General features: G+C 30.8%; 1 protein-coding gene across 5 annotated transcripts in view; it reads right to left on the minus strand.

Moving 5' to 3' along the window:
• The window catches only part of LOC105152147 (lachesin), a 554,769-nt gene that overhangs the window by 23,970 nt on the left and 506,812 nt on the right, over positions 1-23,987 (minus strand). The gene's annotated exons all lie outside the window — the stretch shown is intronic.

A 23,987-nucleotide genomic window follows, 5' to 3' on the forward strand; every position in this document is an offset into this window, starting at 1 on the left:
TCAATAGACTGTTGCTAATAGCTTACAATTCCCGAGGGAGCTTAATCTGATTAATCAGTTCGATATCAGATCGATAATTAATCAAACATACGTAAGATCAAATGTTTAGGTTGGATATTCTTAATCATTAATGTGTGTAGATCTTTTTATATAAAGACAGAACTATTTTGTTAAAGTATCTCAAAATATAGCTATAAATAGATCTGAAAACAATTTTGGACCATCGGAATAATTATCTCAAACATTGATGAGCAAAAAGTTTTGGCATTTTTAACAATCAGTTTCAGCGTTGAGTTTGAAAGGAAACTCAAACTAAAGTAGGTGTTTATAGATATCATTTTGCATTCAGTAATCCGAATTGGTAAGGTTTTGTTCCACCACGACCAGTTTTTTTAGAAAAATGATAGAAAATCTATGAAAATTGATACATTTGAGGAAAAAGCAAAAGTAAATATGGCAATTTTAATAAGTTAAATGAAGCGCAAGAAATAGAAAAAATTTTTGCTGTGTCACACGTGTAATCCGCGGCTCAGCTCATCGAGCGGTAGCGTAAAAGAGAGAGAGGCAGTAAGCCTCAGAAAACTCTCTGTTTAGCTTACTTAACTCATCTCTTAAAAATAACAATTAAAATCCAATTCTGAAGCTGAAAAAATCTTCTGTAACGCATCTGTAGATCTCTTGTATGTTACACAATGATATTTTGCACACAGAAAAAATGTTACAGTTGCCACAACTGGAAATAATGATCAATTTCCATTAATATATTCGATTGTGATAACTATAAAAAGGCCATATTTTTATAGCTATAATCGTAAGATATGCCAATTTTATGGTTATCACAATCGTACTGTTCTTGATGGGTGACTTTTAGTCGTGGCAACCGTAGTCATTTTTTCCGTGCACCAATTTATTTTACACGTTATAATACCTAATATTAGGATGATGTGCCAAATTCGCACAAGGCGTGAATCAGGAACGTGAACATAGGCGTTAGAATTTTCTTTCAGGCGAGGGCATTATGAATCACGTTTAAAAAAAACTATTATAGATGTGATAGAGTAAAACGGCTTACAAATTCGGATTGAGTAATTCAAAATCTATAAAAAACATTTACTCCGATTCTCCTTTCCAGAAAGTATTTTCATAGTCCTATACTATTTTGAGATTCTAACTAAATTTTTAAATACTTCAGCAAAACCTTTTCGTGTACATTGCCAAACAAAGCAATCTATATAAAGATTGCGTTTTTTCGCACAACATTCTCGAACATTTATCTTTTGGTAATTGAATTGACTTTAAGTAAATTCTTTCTTCAATGTTATATATGGTTTGCAAAGAGATAATTTCGAAGAAATGAAATCTTTCATTAATAAGTACACATGGCACAAATAACTATCTTAAGCCGCGCTCATACATCCTGTTTAAAACCATTACATTTTCGTTTATGACTTACACTAGTTAGAGTAAACGGCTCGCTTAATCTCTTTTTTCAGAATTCTAACCGTTTTACAAAGCTCGTTATCTCGGTAATTACGTGCGGGCAGGTTAAACGGCGGCTAGAAATTGGCCGTGCGAAACTTTAAATCTCGTTTAGAAATTTCACGGTCTATATTTTCGTGATACCTTTCGACCGGATCGACGCGCGTGTGTGCGAATACGTGAGAGAAAACTATATGCAGCTTGACTATGCACGCTACGAAAAGCGACTATAGGGACGCATGTGGATCAGTAAAGGGTGAGTTGAAGGCTTCTGGATAAGCGGGAGAGACCCGGAGTTTCTAGCGGAACTTTTCGTCCCAAAATCCCCCGGGTGTGTCTCGAGTGCCATCCCTGATCCTGGCCTCAACCAAGCGAAACTAGCGGAGAGATCTCTTTGCTTTTTCGATAGACATGCGCCATCGGGATGCACCGATGCGTTAGTCGGAATATTGCGCAACGTTGTCTGGGATTATCCGGGATGCCTTTCGAGTTCCAGACATAATTTTCGCGCGATTGATTGTAAAGAATCAGCTAAAACTTCCTGCGTGGCGTTTCCGATTTTAACAGCATCAAGAAATACCTCTTAAACTAATTATAATACAAGTGATTAATACAAATAATAAATTAATTAAATGAGAAAGAAGAAAAAATGAGCTTAAGAATGTATTAGACGTATAGTCCCTGTAAAAAAAATTAAATTTGGAAGTATATATTAATATTATTAGGTGTTGGAATTAATTCGTAGCGTTTTACAAGTGATGGGAAGTACTTTCATTAATGTATTTTTTAATGCTCATGTGAAATAAATAACATTCTTTCATTAAAAAACGCTACGAATTAATTCCAACACCTAATATATATTAATATTTACATTTCAAATAAACTATTTAAATAATTAATATTCAAAATAATTAAAGTATTTAATTAATATTCAAAATAATTTATGCAAAGTTTCATTGCAATTCACTGATTAGTTACAAAGATATAGAACAAATAAGTATTTTGTTTATTTACTGGATAACTAGTTCATGCATCGCAACGTGACTCTACGTAAATAATCTTGAATACATAATGTACTTATCTTAAAAAATTGAGATTTATCGGTTATTTTATAATATGTTTCCATATATTTTTATTAGGGCACAGATTAAAAAAATATTACTATTTATTTTATGAAACAACTTTGATTCAGATAGTAAACATCATCAAATTTGTCATATTATTTTTTAAACGTGATTTAGAATAATCTGTAATTTTTTTCATAATTTTGTTTTGAAAATATGTATAGAACATCTTTAAGCTTCCTCCTCCTCTTCCTCCTCCTCTTCCCCCTCCCCCTTCCTTCCATTAATTCCATTGGAAATAGACCTTGTCGATCAAAGCGGGAATAAAATGAACACAATCAAACGTTTTTTCATTGACTTAAATTTTAGTTCTACGTCGCATTGGGTGTGAATTAATGCGCACTTCAATGAAAATCAGACAGACATTGCAGATGTCAAAGAAGCGATAGGGATCCCTTAAGTTACATATAACGTTTTATTATTTTTAATTTCCATGTTTGTCAAAATAAAAAATCCATTTCTGTGATTGCTTCGTTTCAAAGTAAGTAATATCCATATTAACCTATACATTCAGTAAGAATAAACTAAATTTAGTCAAATTTAATAAATTTTCCTCAATTAAGTTGTTCAATTGAGTAACCTATAGAAATGATTAAAACGAATTCAAATTAAAAATTTACAGATTTCCAGCATTCACTATAGAAATCAAAGCTTTAAACGGTCTAGCTGGATCTTAATGCTTTTATGATTCTTATGTGAATTGATATATAATTGATATATAATTGATATGTAAATTGATATATAATTGATATATAATTGATATGTACTACGTATGTAATCCCTAGAAACGCGTGCCGAAATGATTTTTCGATCTTGAAACGCTAACTCTACTAAACTACTGCAGTAATATCACGAGTTAAATTGACTAGCAATTTAACAATTTTTTATGTTTATTCGCATCTTCGAAACGATCTTAATAATGTTGAATGACATATTAAAATCTGTAAATAATTAATTCTTATTGCGAAAAATATTACCTCGGCCGGGAGTCGAACCCGGATCTCTTGCATTCCGCGTGAGTGTCCTAAGCCTTTAGATTACCGAGACGTAACGATTCCAATTTTCCAGATCAAATGAAATTTTACAATAAGAAATCGTGACATACGCATAAGTACATCGTATAAGTAAAGCAACACATGACGCATAAAATGTATTTTACATTTATATCTGTCTCAGCTGTCTCTATCGCAATATCGACAAGAGTTTTTTCCCAACTATAGTGCAACATTTATTCACAGAGAGTATCATATAGAGAGAGACTGTCATAGTATCGCATTCTCTTGTTATCGCTCCCCCCAAAGTCAATAATGGTTCTCCGAACCACAGCATGTGTGTCACATGGATAATCTCAAATTGGCCACGGGCGGAAGGGATATGCTCCGCTTTCCTCTCCCTGGAATGTTTCCATAAGATTTTATTTACGTTGCGGTCCTTGATTTATCGCCGATTCGGCTCACGCATTCGCGTTCGCGCTCGCGCCACTATATTTCCCCGTACGAATCTGTACGGAAGTGTATACCGGAAAATATATCGGTCGTTCCAACGCGCATCGTAGATGCAACAGGGGTGAGGGGAGGGTGGACGGAGGGTGGCATGCCGCCTGCAGGCTTCTATCGTGGACACGAAGCGGTATAACAGATTACTCCCTATCACGTCCAATATGTCAAGCCGCGTGGACGACGAGGAGTCAAGCATTATATTACAAAATAAAATGGCTCGCGCGTGTGACGTTCCGGTGCATACACACCGCATCGCTACCCTCCCCTCCCCCCTCTCCCATCTTCTCCCTCTATCCTAATCCCCTCAGATGTGAAATATCGTGGAGCGCCAACCAGAAACATGATGTGCATATTATTGGCATTTTCGTCGAAGAATTACGTAATTTTTCACATTGAGCGCTGCACGAAAGTAAAACGTCGTGCAAATCGTATTGCTTCTGTTAGACTAACCAATTAATTAACCAGGTGCACGTTTAAGCAGAACAACTAATCACGGTGATATCAAAATGACGTTAAATCGGTTAAACTATTATAAAACGTTACTGATTGAAAAAGTGACTTTTAATAATCATTTTGGAGCTATTTTGACGTAGTTTTGATGTTACGACTTGTGCCTCTTGTTCCACTAGTCCCTTGCAGAAGACAGAGGCTGCGTTCCGAAATTCACTGTCAGTGTACTAAAAACCTATAATATACGTTACGTGCACTATAGATTTTTGACACTGACAGTGAATATCGGAACGCAGCCATTGTCTGGTCGTGTACACCAGTCAAAATGGTACATATAAATTTAAAATGTATATATATACATGTGCAAAATGTATTGTGCATTGTTGTAAATGTTTGCGCTACATTTTGATTGGTACCGCCATTGTGCGTTCGTGCTACTAATTTGATTCTGTCAAAAGGGATCTAGAGTATCTAGATGATAGACTCTATCTTCTAGCTGGGATATTATGCGTTTTGCTTGGAAGACGGGATGTGCTCCCGAAGGTTTGACTAAATTCAAAAGGAAGTGAATTTTTATTGCAACGCGTTATATTGAAAAGTGAAGTAAGTTGAACAAAGGCGTGAGGTATTGTCGTTTGAGCAATCACTCAGTAAATTCACTTGGAAGTAAATGCCGATAAAGTACTATCTTATGGGTCAATTCTAAGCACAATCGTAAGACTTGTAACGTGTTCTCGTAAAACTTGTAAGAACTTATGACTAATATATCGTAAATATCTATCACTTTCTTATAAATTTTATGGCTAGTAAAAAACTGCCTATAAAAATATTGTATAAAAATAAAAATATTGTATAAGCACTTAAAAATTCTTACAAGTCTTACAAAAATATGTTATGAGCCTTACGATTCTATTTAGAAATTAAGTCTATAATAAAACGTGATGTTTCGATAATGCCGTAAGATATATCCAATAAATAAGTAGTGTGCGTGTTTGAAAATGTACCGTTCTACACGTTCCATAAAATATAGTCCTATTATGGCTTAACGTCAACAAATATTTATATTGTGTTACAGGATGCAACATTGGAGCGCAAAATGTATCCGTCTAGAAACGCCTTTCGTCATTTCGCATCGTTAATTTCACGCGCTGTGTCCTCACACGTCGTCACTTTATCAATCTATTTTTCTCGGTGTCGCCGTCAGATCATCGGCTTTAAGAGACGTGCCAGGGATCGGCGCGGTGTAACATTCGACGGGCGCGGAAATGAGGTCAAAGGGAATAAGGGGGTTATTGAATTAGCAGAGTATATCGCGCTGCGCTAGAAGAACTCCCTGTGAAGTGCTGTAATAGTCTCGGCACGGTGGAATTTGCGACAGTTAAAGTTGTCGATGTGGCCCATTTTCAAGATAACCCGTATCCATATAGCGTGTTTAAGGATTTGACATAAGGAGAATCGCGGTTATTAAAACAAATTTTTATATCGAAAAATGTTCTATGTTCCAAAACTGTCGGTAATGTTAAAAATGACTATGACTATTTGCTCGGATACTTACAATCATTTATAAGTTACCAAACCTGTAATTACACTGCCTGATATTTGACTATATAATGTGTTTCTGTTTCAGACCTAAATAGAAATTCTTATATAGAAAGAACAATTTTGATGAAGTATCTAAAATTTAGCTAGGTATAAATCTGAAAAGAATTTTGTTGTATCGAAATATTTCAAGCATGATGAGCAATGCTGCAAAAGAATATCAACATTTTAGCAACCAGCATTGAGCCCTCTTACATTTGATGATCAAATAAAACCTTTTTCAGATCCATATCTAATTAAATTTTTCAATAATTTAATTAAACTATTCTTTCCGCATATATATATCCACTTTCAGTCGTTAAAAAAAGAATATAGGCTTAAAAAATTGTCCATCGCGTAAATTTTAAACAATCAAGGCATTTATTTGTGAAGAAACTTCATAAATTTAACAATCTACAATTTTTTCTTTTATCTTTTCAATGTAAAGTATATAAAAATTATCATACAATTATTAAGAAACAGAAACTTTAATTGTAAATCAACTGACATTAAATATTGTTAATAAATTTTACTATTTTGATATGTTATTATTTAAAATTGTACATAAACAATTTATACTATCACATTTGTTTTCATATATTATAAAAAAATATTTAAATATATTTATATAAAAATATATTTAAATATTTATTTCTTACTATATATTACGTATATTTATGTTATTAAATAAGAAATTCAATGCAAAGTTTTTAAAAATTGAATGATTATATAAAATTTTTTTTGAAACATCCTGAAACATCCTTTTTCAATATAAAAATCCTATAAAAACACCCATTATTTGTTGGAAACAAAAAAATTGATAAAAATTTATTGCACTATGTTATTATTGACAAATATTATATACAAGATGTTCTATAAATCATAATAGAACCGAGAAGAAGATGATTTTACAAAAAAAATTGATTGAAAATATAAAATATAATTTTTTATATGATGTTTTGCTTTCTGGAAATTCAACTTTAAATATTCGCCAAGTGTTCGGACTTAATGGATCTCGTTGTAAACTACTATCTCTGTTCACGTTTATTGTTTTTGATAATCGAAAATGCATAGTAAAACAGGACATTCGTGCGATGAATTTTATTACTTTATAAATTGTTGAAAATGTTGCTCAAAAAGCAAAGCTTCATAGAAATAAATTTTATTCTACGTTTTCGACTTATTTTTACATGTAAAGTCGTTCTTGCCGGTATCTCTCTCTTACAATTTCTGGAAATATTCTGTACTTAATTGTTATTTATTTTTTGCGTTGGTAGAGAGGTACGTTTCTATATATATATTCTTTTGAGCAATATCTACAAGTCGTAATTCATCGAGTAAGCGAATAAATAAGCCGCAGCAATAGTGAACAAGGCAATGACAATAAAATTAACAACAAACGGAAAACAGGAGGCATCAATTTTCAATTTAATCACAAGCCATTAAATTAATGTTACCCGACGACGATAAAATAGCTCGAGGTCAGGTTTTAAAGAATGGTATTTTCATGGCGATCGTCAAACGCGGTCGATATAAATTCACTCGTTGCAGATTAAGGCGGAGATACGTCAAGTATTACGTTCAATCAACGATACACAGCAACGTCTTTGTCTCCCGGCTGTTCGAGATCAAGATATATTCGGTCCGTTTCTTCGTCTTTTCGCTTTCTGCATCCCCCAAGGTGTCTTTAGTCTTTTCCCTCAACACGGTGCGCCGCCCACCTCAACTGCGCATTCATTTATCAACCTAAAACCTTGTCGTCCCCTCTATTCACATACGAGAGTGTATGTTTCGGGTCTAAAGACGGCATTTGTATGTGGGCTGGTTAAACTTCCATACACGCGGAGGTTAAGATCATTTGCGTCTTGGGAAATCGGCGTGAAGATACTCGACGGTTCTGTCGACTGTCCTCCTACAAAGGAAACAAATTACCGAAAAGAGGAACGTTATTTTCGGCGTATATGATGATATATGGAAGAAGAGAATACACGTTGATAGTAATTGCCAAACAAATTACATGGAAAGAACAATTTTGCTGAATTAAGTATCTAAAAGTTAGATATAGATCTGAAAATAATTTTGTTAGACCATCAAAATATTTATAATAGGATGCTTAAATTGATTGTTAAAATATATAATTTTTTACAGTATTATCATCAATGTTTAGACATTCTACATAATTATTTTAAATCAAACAAAATTATTTTTATATACATATCTAAATTTTTAAATACTTTAGCAAAATCATTTTTTCAAAGTAGAAAGGAAACAATTCCTTGAATAATAAACAACGTCCATATTAACGTGTGTGTACACACACACACACACACACACACACACGCGCGCGCGCGCGCGCGCGCATACGCACACATTATGATACATTGAATTATTTAAGCATTAAAGATCCAGCTTCGACAGTTATAGGCATTTAATTTCTAGTATTGATTGTGTTCTCACATATATGGTCTAAAATAAGATTCTTATTGATGATATATAAATTTAATGATGATAATTTTATTAACGATATGAATTAAAACGATATAGCAACAAAGCTCGATATACAAAGCGATTGAAGTAAATCAGTAGACTAAATCAATGCCTATTTCAGTCAACGCAGGATGTTGATGTGGTTGATAATTTATTCAGTTATTAACAATGTCGCATATGTTTCGATCCAGATTCGAATCCTTTTCGATGTCAAAACGTGTTAATCGAAATTAATTACGTTGATTAAAAGTGCTGGTAGTCAGTTGGCTATGCGCCACTATAATCAACTGGCCACTAGCACTTTTAATCCACGTAATTAATTTCGATTAACGCGTTTCGACATTGAAAAGGATCCAAATCCGAATCGAAAAATATGCGACATTATTATTACAATAATTATTATTATAATTGAATAAATTATCAACCACATCAACATCTTGCATTGGCAAATAGACATTAATTTATTATTCTATTGATTAATGTGTGTGTGTGTGTGTGTGTTTTAAATAATTATATTATTAACTTTTAACACTATTTGTGATTTACCGATTTAATTGACAGTTGATATGGTTTTTATGTTTGACATTAAAATGGAGTAGAAATATTAAATTTAGAATATTTATTATATTCTTAACATTAAGACATAGCTTGATTCGTAGACTATCATTTTTTCATTTAAGTTTATTAATATATACTATAATTAGATAATATCTATACTTTGTAATATCAAATAATAATATATCAAATAATAATGTTGATATAACAATGTTAACAATAATAGGATAGAAAGAACATCCGATAAGATTATAAAATGTAGAGACAAATTGTTAATCCGTTTAGTGGCTGATCCACATTTTAAATGTTTTATTGGTTTTCGTTCACTGCAATTTTGGTCTCGATTTTCACGCTGCCGCAATGTTTCGATGTCCGCATTTTGCTTGTAGCCACTTTGCCTTGCGTACAACGATAAATTCAATAATATTGCTACGCTTAATTTAATGTGACAGAAGCAATGTAACGAAATACTCAAAATAATATGTCATATGACTTTGTTGAAAAAAATATCGCTACAAGAACGTGCGTGTCGTACGGTCAGTGGTTGACTTCATTACACACGCGAGATGTCTTAGTGACGGGAGATTAGTTTTCTGACATTTTGGATATATCAGCGCAAACGATGTGATACATTTTGTGCGAGACCGCTGCCGGAACCGCAGTTGTACCTTAATAAATTTTATTCGTGATAATTTGTGACAGGGAAGACTAATATCTTGCGCTCATGTGTCGGCCGCACGTTCATTTATCATGCGCAATGCGACCGTATGACTGACTAAGTGTAGCATTTGTTCAGCGTAAATGGTCCGTTATGATTAGATGAAAGAACAAATGTTTCTACCTTAAACTACTATTCTTGAACCACGTATTGTCCGAATAATTCTGTATTAGCAGTATATATATATAGTGAATTATAATACTCCATACAGATTCTGTATTTTTTTCCTGAGGAATATTTTTGAAATGTTCTTTGTTCTTCTGTGAGAAGTAGAATTCTTTGAATTTGATATTTATGTTCTATCTTCATACAACGTATTTTTCCGCTCAAACATTTGTTCATTTCTGAAGCTTTTGTTACACAGAACTATATTAATTATATTAAAGTTGGATCCTGATGAAATGAATTAGTTTTCATATATAATGTAGCTTATAATGTAATAAAAGATATCATAGATATCAGATTCAATAATGGATAGTTTTCTAACTATAATACATTAAAAATATGAAACTATTGTTCTAATTGTTCTCACAAAGCACCTTTGATATATAGCTCAAAACTGTTCATTAATCAGCCTTATAACATTTTTGTTTGCCACATTATAAGCTCCATTATATTTAAAAATTAACTCATTTCACCGGGATCCAATTTTCTATATAATTAATGCGAGGTCCTTTGAGAGAGAAATGTATATTTAATAAATTTAAATAATAATTTTGTTTTTAAATTTCGCAAATCTCAGAACATTATTTTCTTTGTGCCTATGGAGAAATAACGTATTATTTCACACAACTCATGCTAGCATAGATGCATTGGACCGGTAAAAATATTTCTCTTTTCCTCGGTCGCCCATACATCCTTCGTGCAGTTGCGTATCAAGAATCGTATTCGTCGTCATGGTATTCACCGAACGAATCAAGACGAGCCAGAATTCGAAAAATTTCACGGCGATATTTTTTTTTTGTCCTTGATCCACTTTGATGTCAGGAGAAAAAAGAAGATCCTACGACGGAAAAGCATTTTTCCGCTTTGTTGAGAGTAAACTGGGCAAGCGGAATGCAGTAGAAGGAAAGGAAAATGCGAATGAGCAGGGTAACACGGTAAGGAGAAGGGTAAATCATCGCTGCATGTATGTTTCTACACTCGCTTCACGCTGCGATTATTCACAAAGTGCACTTAGCACGAGACGAGCGAACGGACGCGGAACGAGCAGTCCCGCACTTTTGTATCATTCGACTGCTTCTAGAAGGCTAAACGTCGACGTACTATTTCATCATGTATCGTATACAAACGATGTAATATACACATATCTATATACCAACTAAAAAATTATATTTTCTCGTTTTCCTTAAATTTTTTAAGAATATTTTATCATTTTGTAGTTTCTATTATTTATTCATATGAGAGAAAGTTTTTTGCAAATTTTAGAATTCTAATATTAAGAAAATCCGAGAAATGTTTAACACAAGGCGTGCAGTTGAAGTAAAAATTGTAAAATTTACACAAAATATTATTAGCATAGATTTTATAAGTATGGCCAATACACAAGTAAGGATTTATATTTCTCTTTTTAAAAATGTCCGGAAGCATATTTGACAAAATATGTATATACTATACATTAAATATGTATCATTAAGATTATTTCTTCCTATAAATTTTACAAAATTTTATATTTACGTATTTTTCAATTACCAGCATTTTACATTTTTAAAATGAATCTTATTTCGTGCTTTGCTACAATATATCATTTTTAATTCTAATATAATATTAACGCCATATAATAATAACATCATATGTTATTTAACTGACTAGCGCAATGTACATTTCTAAACACTTTGAAAAAGAAGAACATTTGAGAAGTATATCTTCTCCAGAAATGGTTTCTTTGCAGAAACTATAGGAAATATAATTGCCAGTCTGTACTATAAGGTCTATGATTATTAGGCATCAAGACTCGCTTTGATTGAATATGCATAGTTTTCTTCACTTAATTGTGTTGCTATACAGAGTGAACCAGAGAAATTTTTTACCCTATGAGAAAATTATCGATCGATTATACACCTAATTATCGACTTAACGATAAAGATCAGATGCGTGAATAACATCGTGCGAACTGTTGGTTTGATCGCGAAAACAGATATGTTTAACGTTGAGTTGTTACAAGTTGTAAATTTTATTTTTATTTTTATTTTTATTATACGAAGATAAAAATATGCGCCTTTTCTCAATGCGCCCAGCAATTCTAGGATTACACGAAACCAAGACAAGATGATATTTGTAAAAATATTTTATTGGTATTGAAAATTTTTGAAAATTTTATTTTTCTTGTCTCGGTCTTGATGAATATTCATAGCAAAAATTTCGTCTTGTGTTATTTTGTCTCCAATCGAGCAAATCTCTAGTGTTTTGCTGCGATAGTTTTGTTTAACTAGCTCACGCAAGTTCTCTCTCTGTGAAATAGCTCCTGTAGTTACATAACGCGGCAACTGTTGCCGCGCAGCGGAAATTGGCGTGATAACCAATCAACGTGTCGCTTGCTTGGAAATAATAGATATATAATTTCTATCGCGAGACAAAAGTAGTAATTATACAGAATAGGTTCCGCAGCTTAAAAATCAATAAAATTAGTCTTATTCGACGCGTTTTCACTCAAAACGAAAGAATTTGGCAGAAAAAAGTGTCGCTCTTCTCCGCGAACTGAGCGTTAAAGTTGACTATTGAGGTTATGTAACAACTTTTTTCTCTTATTTACAAATGTATGTATACATAATTCATTTAAAGATTAATATAAAGACAAGACTTGGACAAGAATTTGGACATCTTGCCTTAGTATTGTCTTAATAATTTATTAGTAATCTTGTCTTGATCTTGTTTTGAATTTGGAGGAATTGGAGGCAAGACAAGACAATACCAAGATTATAGTCTTGATATCTCATGCAACCCTAATTCACACGATGTATCTCAAGGATAATCACTAGCTGAAATATTGTTCCACAGATTACATGATTTCATATAATTTCATTTGATTACAAATAATTTTTTTCATTACATATGAAGTCATTTGAAATATACGATTTTATTTAATATTATATAATGATTTCTCATGGTTGCACATGTAATTATCGGATTATACATAGAGATTTTATATGAATTTTTATAATGATTTCGAGAGGACTCTGTCCGATCTCGAGAGGACGATTACATTAAGTGATTAATCGATGTATCCACGCTATCGATGTATCTAATCTGTATCGCTAAGTCGATAATTAGGTGTAAGATCGACAAACAAGCCAACATGAATTTTGACTCAGAAATGACATTACGTAACCCCGTAAGGTTTTTTTGAATGCTAAAACCAAATCCGTAGCCCAAATTGCTCCATCACGTCAGATTTCTGAGATATTTTAACCTGAAAGTGCCAAAAAAATCTATTTCGGGCATTTTTAGATTAAAATTTCTCGAGATTTTAATATGGGCTGCGGATTCAAATTCAGCATTAAAAAATCTATGAAAATCACTTATAATTATAAATGGATCAACACAGTAAAATGAAAAAAAAAATTAGATACATTGCAAATATTAGGGGGACCGAAAAGTAATATCATTTTTTTTTAAATGTCTTGACACGACTTTGAAGTACACAATGAGTTGATAAATGACAAATGAATATCGACATGCGACAAACGACATTACTTTCCGATCCCCTTAATACATTCATCGACCTTAAGGCGCCTACAGACGATATGGTTAACGTATGACAACATTAGCAAATATATATTATATATCATACACATACATGACATATTTTTTCTTTGATAGTTTGGGAACGCAGCTTGCTTTTCGAGTGATTGGTTCTCATGGATCTATAAATAAGAACTAATCGCTCGGTGAGCAAGCTGCATTCCGAAACCCATCGAGAAAAAGTGTTACAATCTTTCTGTGATCTTGGCTGTACATAAAATTTATATTGAATGTAGTCAATATTTAGCGAATGTGTACAAGTTGACGTAAACATTGGCCATATCATCTGGAAACGCCTTAATGCCCATATCAGACTACGGATTGACGATTACGATTGCCCGGTTACACTTCAACCAATTACAATGTAGCGAGTCTATCGAAATATAATAGAATTGGGCAACAATTAATGCTAATCGTCTCATATAGTCTGATTCTCTCCTAAAGCCAGTGAACATACTTGCAATATCTATTTTTTTTCATTCTACTGTGTTGACCCATTTTATAATTACAAGTTTTCGTAGATTTTTGTCATGTTGATTTCGAATCCGTAGCCTATATTTCTCCATCACGTTTGCAAGAAACTTTAATCTAAAAATGCCCAAAATATGCCTTTTTGACATTTTTTAGATTAGAATATCTTGGAAACCAGACGTAATAGAACAATTTGGGTTATGGATTTGATTTTAGCATTCCTTCGGGAAAAACCTTCGGGATTACATATTCTCGTTTCTGGATAAATATTTTTTTGTAAGCCTATGTAATTTTCTGATAGAGTAATAAAAAACTGTTTTAACTACTCTGATTCAGTATATATTATATATTAGGTATATAACTAAATTCCCGCTGTTAATTATCAAAATTCTTTTATTAATATAAAAGAAACAATATAATGGTTTTAATCAAAATATTTACCGTTTGCATTGATCATCTTTTGCCACTTTTCAGGCAGCATATGAATACCTTAGAGTTAAAATTGAAATCAGTTCAGTCAAAAATTATTTGTATTGTATTATAATAAAATACTAAACTGGTTTCAATTTTAACTCCGATCGCATTTGCTTCTTGTGAATTAATTTGACTTATTGTTTCAACTACTGGTTTATATTCTTGTTAAACATTCGCATTTGAGAATGTGTGCTGATATAATTTTATTGAATGACTCAACACGTTTAAATAATTTCATCATCATTATCGACTAATTGCGACCGATAATGGAAGAATGTAACTGAGAATATTACAAAACTGAAAGCATTACATTATTACGACAGAAGATAGATATGAAGGAATACTGACACTTTGCGTAATTATAATCTTTAGAAATTGTATCTAATCGTTTTATTAATTTTGTTAAATTTGCGTTCTCTACATGTATACACTGAGGAAGACCTAATAATAAGATCAAAATGTATGTTCTAAGGATTAAATACATACAAATCTGACTTGTAGCTCCTCCTTGTTATTTATTGTTTATTATTATTGAGCCATTATAAGATTATATAATAAATAATTTTATATATTGTAATAAATAAGCGTTTGCAGTTTATACTAGGATCGATGCAGCAACGGCCTGAAGATAGATTTCCTCGCTGCACATTACTCTGATACGTGCTTACAAACTTGCGACGGCATGTAACAAAATTTGCCTCCTCGTTTCTTCGAGCGGACGACTCGGCTCGTTTGCCGTTACGCTCTCGTTGCCGTACTGCGTAATTCTTGTTTGATGCGGAAACGCGATCCTCAGGCGAAGATCGCTTGAAACTACTTGGTTACGTCGTATGTACGTTGCATACACGCTGCGCAAATATACAAGCGCATTATGACTGTTGATACCAGCAACGATATCAATCCTCTCTTTCCTCTCTTTCTCCTTTCCTTCTTCTCCTCCTCTTCTCTCTCTCCCCTCCCCCCGCCCTCTCTCTCTCTCTCTCTCTCTCTCTTTCTACGTGTCCTATCTCTCTGCCTATAATATCCCGTATACTCTGAATGTCGTTTTAATTAGTTATGAAATTCCGCCCACGAAAAACATAAGATACAAAGATACGCAATAATAATAGAAAAAAGTTGAAGTACTTGCTTTAAAACTTTATTAGTCCCATTTATTTCCAAATATGACGTCGCGTTGACATATAACCTAAGTTTTGGACTAATAAAGCATTAATTCGTCCAATAAATTCTTAAAAAAAAAATATGTAGTATTTGTAATAATATTTGTAATAATTAAATATCAACTTACTGGCTCGTGATCATGCACTATTTCTCGCAGTAGACAGTAACACGATATGGTCAGCCATTAGAAACTCTATAGTACGATATATTATATGTATATCGGTATTGCATTTCTTGTTGATAATTATTCATTTTATATTTCACGTTTTGAAACATGATTTAATATATTCTTTAATCTAAAAGTAGTAAACTAAATGTCTGTAACATAAAAAAAGTCTGTAACATTCATGACGATATGGAAATTATAACTATTTTGTCACATATATCTTTCACACACATAATTATAATTAATTAATTGCGATGAAATGCAATTGAAGCATGTGCGTGATGATTAAACAAGTCCAGAGAGAGGGTCTAAATAAATAACGTAAATTTTATTTTTAGTTATTACCTACTTTAAATTATTAACTAACTTTTCTGTATACTATTTTTGTGTTAATAACGACCTCTTTTCATTGATCGATTGACAAATGACTGCAATTAATTATAAATAATTGACAACTGACGAAATTGGAAAAAAGACAGGAAAAAAGAACCAATGCGGGGAGTCGCGGTAAAAAATATGTAATTTTAAATAAATTTCAATATTTAATACATAATATTTATATACATAATCACAATGTACAATATATACAGGATGTTTCAGAAATAATTGGCCAAACTTTAAGAGCATATTTTACTCATTATAAGGCTGAAAAAAAGTTATATAAATATCGATTTGGAAACGCTTCCTTTCCAAGCACAAACATTTTTTTATTTTATACTTATACCTATATTTTATTTTATACTTACATCTATATTGTATTTTATATTTACATTACGTATATCTATATTTTGTTTTATACTTGTATCTATTTTTTGTTTTATACTTATCTATATTTTCATTACAGAAATTGCTAGAAATGATTTCCTTCCGCATCGATACATGCTTCGCATCGACACGAGACATCGCATGGATTGTCGAAGACGTTCAAAAATTCTTAGAGTATTTCGTATTTTTTCACACGCAGATACTACGATAATACGATTTCGGAGTATTTCCACAGTAGCAAAAAGAATATCATATACGAGAGTCTTAAGATGTCCCCATAAATATATAAAAATCCAAAAAATTCAAATTTTCAAAGGATTCAAAAATACGAAATACTCTGAGAATTTTTGAACGTCTACAGATACAAGTATAAAATAAAATGTACATTAATATAAAATAAAATATAGATGTAAGTATAAAATAAAATATAGGTATAAGTATAAAATAAAAAAATGTTTATAACTTGGAAAGGAAACCCATTGTTTCCGAACCCATTATTTATATAACTTTTTTTCATTCTTACAATGAGTGAAATATGCTCTTAAAATTTGGCCAATTCTTTCTGAAACACCTTGTATATATGTTTTGGATCGTTTTTTAGCAAATTTGTATTTGTATTATATTTTTTCATTTGTAATTGTATTACATTTTTTCATGTCATATGAACTTCCCAGTGAGAAATGACAATGAAATCGATATCGAATTGACGTTTCTCACTGGGAAGTTCATATTACATATATTATAGACTAACTTTTAATACTGAATAGCTTATGGTGGAAGGAATAACATGGTATGTGCAGTTGTGTCTCTTTAAATCTCTGCCCTCTCCGTCTACTGTTCATAATGCAGAAGGCTACCAACTGTAAAATGCGAAAAATGTGACATTTTTATTTTTATTATTCATAGACCGTTTTTATTTTAAAACGATCTTAAATAATGTCTTAAGATGCTAATACTTGTGCAAGGAAAGATTCAGTACCAGCTTCACGACGCGAAACAGGTTAGTATTCGTAGTCGATTCTTACATTTTACGACTGTCTTAAGTACAGTGTTAAGGTGTCATAAGTTGATCCGAGGACTGTATTATCTTAAGACATTATTTAAAATGGTTTTAAAATAAGAACGCACTATGAATACCGCCTTATGTTTCGCATTTCACAGTTGGTAGCCTTTTCACACTATTGACGACGAGGAGCAAAAATAGACATGGTTTGTTCGAACTGCACACACATATAATCCTTCCATCATGATTTATATGCGGATGCTCAGTGTATATATGTATATATTAAGTCGGAATAAAAATTTGAATGCTATTTTATTTATTTAATGTTCACATGTTTTAAAAACATTTGGCAACCTTATACCATTGATAAAGCAAAGTTTTATAAAGTTTCAGTTTTTTAGAAATTTCAATACGATGGTTTTTATAACGGTCTAAGCTGTCAATCAAAATCAAGATGCTTTTTTTAATCCGAGATAATTTACTGACAAAAAAATCTTAGGAACATTTAAAAAAATGATTTTGTAGGAAAACTTTAGGTTTTCATATACGAAAGTATTTGTAAGCTTTTTAGGCATGTTACAGGTCCACAAAGTCAGAAAAAATTTCCCATTTTGTTTCCAACTCGTAGTTTTTTATATGTGAAAATCATTTTACTTATAAAAAAGACATAATACTTTTTGAAAATAGAGATTTTAAACTTTGAAACTCTTTTTTCTTAATTTAAATTTTATTAATTTTTTAATAAAGTTACAGCTTCAAATTTTGAAGCTCTGAATTTTGAAGTTTGTAACGTTAAGAGTTTTCGTTCCTAATAGATTTGCATACACTCTGTAATTTTGTATTAGCGAATGAAAATGTAGTCCAATGTCCAACATGACAAATTTATTTCAGTAAATTATAATTTGGTGATATCCAATTTCGAAGGTGTCGACGATTAAAAGAATCTCGACAGGAGATAATAATCAAGGCTAATTTCAGAAAAATAATAAACATTACTAACAGCAGATGTCTTGATAGATCATAACTAGAATAATTCCTATCTTTCTTACATCATTTACACCACTTACACTACACGTTGTTTCTTGTTGATTAAGTATGCTCTGTCCCAATAACGAATTAAGAATTTTGCTGCCCCTAGGCACCAACATGTAATTGCCTCCACATGGCTTCATTAATTTATAAATTTGATAAAAGGGAAAATGGATAAAAAAAAGGTTTATACGCCCACATTAGTTGGTGAAAATGTTTAATAATCCTTAACAAATAATATAAATACAATTTATTTTTAACTGTATATTTTTTTTTTAAGATATCGTTTTCTGATAAAATATGCTCGGTGTAACTCATACAAAAATATTAAATTAACAAATTAAAAATTTATTTCAACTGTAAAAATTTTATGTATTTAAAAATTTGCCGCCTTAGGCAAGTGCTGTTAATCCGAAAAAAGTTGCTTATGCGAAAAAAGCATTATGCGAATGATTCAAAAAAATTATAAATAAGAAATCCTCGAGATATTCCCTCAAAAGAAGATACGAATTTAATGTATTTTTAAACGAAATCAAATTTGAAAATCTATTTGTATAGAAGTCACATTACCACTCCTGTTACTTTTTGTCCATTATATGCAGTGTTACTAAATTTTTATAAATAAACGCTATAAATAATAAATATTTCATAATTTTGAATTTAGAATTAATTGAGAAATATTTTGACGAATGTAATTATTAAACTTTCAATTTAAATATTAATTATTAACAAAATTATTGTATAAAACATTAATTGGGGAGCATGATTTCACTCTCTCCTCTAAGTTTCTTATGTGTTACGGTATTATGAAACTAAAAAAAGAAAGACTTCGAGAATCAAGACACTTTTTCCAAAACGTTAGCTCCCAACATTATATTTGGTTGTATTGCTAGATGATAAATGTTTAAGTTTTTTATACTATATGTCGCAACGTAATGTAACTGTAATGCGATGTGTAGAATACCAATGTATTCTTGTACAAAAGAACGAATGAAATACGATTCGTTCGTATAATATTAGATAGACTCACCTTATAAATAACTCCAGAAACAATAAAAAAAGAATGCGCGGATTCAATTATAGACAGTCTTATGAAAAAGTAAATAGAAAGAGAAAAAGAGAATAAAATAAAACAGTCGAAAGACAGATATTAAAGATATAGGCCCATATTCAAAATGCTTATGACGACATTAGCGCGCTAACAAATAGAAATAGTAATAGAAAGTTTTTGCAACGAATCTTTTGATAACGAATCTAAATACGATGAATGCTAAAATCACATTATCTTTTTCTTAATTAGTTATTAAGAAGAAAATAATCTAACCTTAGCCTTCACCTGAATAAACGATAGATTGCAAAAACTCTCTATTATGTAAAGTTAAACTATCGCATATTAGCGCGCTAATACCGTTACAAGTACATTTTTTAGTGCGAGCTAGAGGCGATTTAAATCGATCTTTTGAAGAATTGATCTTTTTGATTTCGATTTTCGATTTTTTGGATCGATTTTGAATATCTCAATTTTTCATAGAAAAATCGAATCGATACTTCGACTTTAACAACGAGCGATACGAGTATGCATAATTGTATTTTCTCCAAACAGTCTAAACTTGAATTCTAAAGACTTAAAGTCGAGTTTGTTTTGTTTCGCGCGAATCCAGAATTTCAAGGTAGAAACACGTGTTGTGTCCCACTTTATATATATATATGGTTGTGCCGGTTGTGTTCTTGTGTTCTTGTGATGTGATGGCACTAAAGTTGGATTTTATTAGGTTAAAGGTGCTGACGCTCGATGCTCATTTTCAGTGTTAAAATAGATATGTGAAATTGATGCTTGATATTCATCAATTTTTATCAGCATGAAAAAGCACCTTAGATTAGATTAAAAAATCAATTTGTTTAAGAATTGAATTTTTTTGACCGTCCAATTTTTTCATGAATCGATTCACACGATTCAGATTTAAAAATCGATTTTTTTGGAATCTTCCATTTCTAATAGGGGTCAAAATATAAATTAAAAAAATAAATGATAGTCTTCACATTATTTAGTGTTAAATATTAAAATCTTTTGATGCGTCTTTGTCCACTTATCTGATTTCTTTTTTCAAAGTTTCTTTAATTTTATTGATTCGTTGTTCTGACGATTTTAAAACGAAATCGTTGAGATTTTGCTGTTTTTATGGTATAAAATTAGACGTATTTGTAATTAGTATTTGTAATTGGAAATAATGACAATTGGAAAGTATCAAAGAAAATCGCCATAAGTATCGCGAACCTCAATGCGTTATTGACATAATTTCTTCGCCATTGTAATCAACGTGAGTAAAATTTTTCTTCTTATTTATTGTGAGAGTGAAATTATTGTTTAATTATTTTTCACGTTTTTTTTTCGTTATTATATTATAACTCATATTCTGAACACGCTTACAATAATGATAGCGCGTATATAGTTCACATTACGTATTTTATAAAACTTTTCAGAATAAAAACTCGCATTTTTTTTATTCATAAAAGCACGTTCCGAATACGTGCCTACAATGTTCCTACATGTTTACTTCATTTTATAAATATATATATTTCTTTCCGTTACAAATAAAAAATGTAAACAAAAACAAAAGCTTTACGAGAGATTATTTTTTCCCCTGCTGCCAATTCGAAAAACTTTAAAGAAGATTGTAGTAAAGGAGAAATTGACAATTAAGAATTGATATAGAAGAAAATATATCTGAGAACGGGGAGGGGGAGGGGGAAGTAGGGAGAAAATGAAGGAAGATTCCAACGAGGATAATGAACTTTCGATAAGAAAGAAAGCAAAGATTAGAGTCCTACGTAAAAGGGAGATAGCTTTATTGATCTATGAGTCCTTCTAAATAATCATCTGAGCATTTGAGCTCCGTGTCAGACTAGTGTTAAAGGACAGTGGTCACTCCGGAACCTGAGCCAACAAAATCGAGAAGAAAGACAGGATGCCGCTAAAAATTTTCCATCTCCAATAGAAACATGGTATTTTACTGATTTCTAATAAAATTTTAAATATTTTAAAATATACAAATAAGGAAATATAACAAAAATGTAATAATTTTGATAAAGTTTGTTATTTATAGTTACTTATAATAGCTATGTTTAAACTGGAAACCTTCTTTTGTTTCTCATACTATGCCGGCTAAGCAAAAGAAAATAACGCTTCTAGTTTATGGACAGCTCATGGCTTATTCTTATTTTGAACAATGTCGAAAAACAGATTTTTGTTTAGCTTATTTTCTTTACTGTTTGACAGAACAACTCGCGATGAATGCATATTAAAACCAATTGTTTTATACATATTAGAGAAATGCGGAATTTATTTATAACAAATTGCATTTAGTATACGTATTATAAATCCGGTTATTATTATATATAACAAACGATGAACAATTATTTAATTTTTCAAGAAATTACTTACTATTTAATTGTAAACCTACTAAATATGATCTAAAAATTGTGATAATAAACGATTCTGAAACTTTTTATATGATAAATGTAATATAGCGTATAAATAATATTGTCAAAATTGAACTTTTAGAATCGATTCCTTCCTATTATATTAGAAAACTGTCTGATCCATAATACTGGCCAATATATTATACAATATATTATACAATAATTGGTTATCAATATCACTTGTTGAAAATATGGGCAAAAGTTTTTCCTCGCAATAGTAGGCGCTTTACAAAAAATAAAATAAAAACCTAAAGTTCCATCATCATCCAATTCAAGGCAGCACTTGCTGAACGAAAATGTCAATTCACTCATCATATGATAATAAAGCATTGGTGTTTTATAATCCGAAAAAAAATAATTTTATTACTATCTTTGTTATATATTTTAATACATATAGCGATGTAAATAAGGTAAAAAGGAAATCTAAAGTCACATTATATTGTGAAAAGAGTATTGATACAATTGTGTACTTCGAATACATAGTTACTCGAAGAACATGATCTACGTATTTGTGGTTATAATACAAATTGTTAGTATATGGATAGGCTGGCAGTCATTAGTTCTATGTTATACAATACATTATTAAACGCTAACAATGAAGTGATGAAGCGAAACGCATCTTTACAAGAATTATCTTTAATAAAACCATTTCTTCTACAATAACCCCATAGATAATAAACACACAATATTCCTAGAATATTATATACAATAAATATAAGAGAGATTCCAATATTAATTAGAACACTCATTAATATGTAATTATTAATATTCTTATTAAAATGCTCATTAACATAAAAATTATTAAATTGCTTGTCAATTTAATAAATGATATTACTACTCTGGTTCTGTTCATTTTCTGGTTCAGAATTTTTGATCAACTTTTTAGTACTCCATTTTCTTATTGATAACTATTTTTACCAACATGAGAAAATATGGTATTAAAAAATTCTGAAAAAATTCTTAGAACTTTATGAGAAGAAAATTGTTGTCTCTTGCTGTTTTTCTGTAAGTTGATTAAGTATTTGAATAAAAAATTATTGAACATCAATATTCGGCAATTTTTAGTAATTAATATCTCGTTAATCATTGTGAAAATTGTAAAAAAATGATAGAGAACTTTTCTACTCAGTTTAATCCGCTCTATCTATAAAAAGCGATTAGCAAAAGTCTCGCAGGACATTCTGTATAATTGCGTTTCATGACCGAAAAAGATTTTGGCGCGTGAGTTGCAAAATCAGATAAGTATAAGGTATATAAATTCACACAAAAATATTTAAGTATTAAGCTTAATCCGTTTTAATCGAATATAGGATTCTCTTATTTAATTCGAATATGGATACTATTCATTTTAATATATTATATTTATATAACATTCTAAAAGTAGCGTGCCATATAAGAATTCATCACATTTTACGCCTGTCACTTACTAATAAAATCTTTCTTAAATAAACAAGATTTATTTGAAAACCCTTGCAATTCACAATTAAATATTTCAAATAATTTAGATAAATCTAGTTTCTAGAATTATATATTATAGATATAATTTCGATCCTACTTCATTGACTAGAAAAGTGATTTATAAATGCATGAAGTATAATTGTATATACTAAAAAAAATTTTCTAAGCTTTAATAAATATTTGTTTAAATAATAATAACGAAATATTTACTTATAGTAAATAAACATTTTTTAAAAATAACAAAATTATACTTAAATTACATAAATATATATTTACTAAATATTTCGTTAGTATTATTCAAATAAATATTTAATAAAATTCAATTTTTTTTTTCAATGCATATAAAAAA

Source organism: Acromyrmex echinatior, chromosome 5 (genome assembly GCF_024713525.1).
Source record: "Acromyrmex echinatior isolate Ae372 chromosome 5, ASM2471352v2, whole genome shotgun sequence".
Lineage (NCBI taxonomy): Eukaryota > Metazoa > Arthropoda > Insecta > Hymenoptera > Formicidae > Acromyrmex > Acromyrmex echinatior.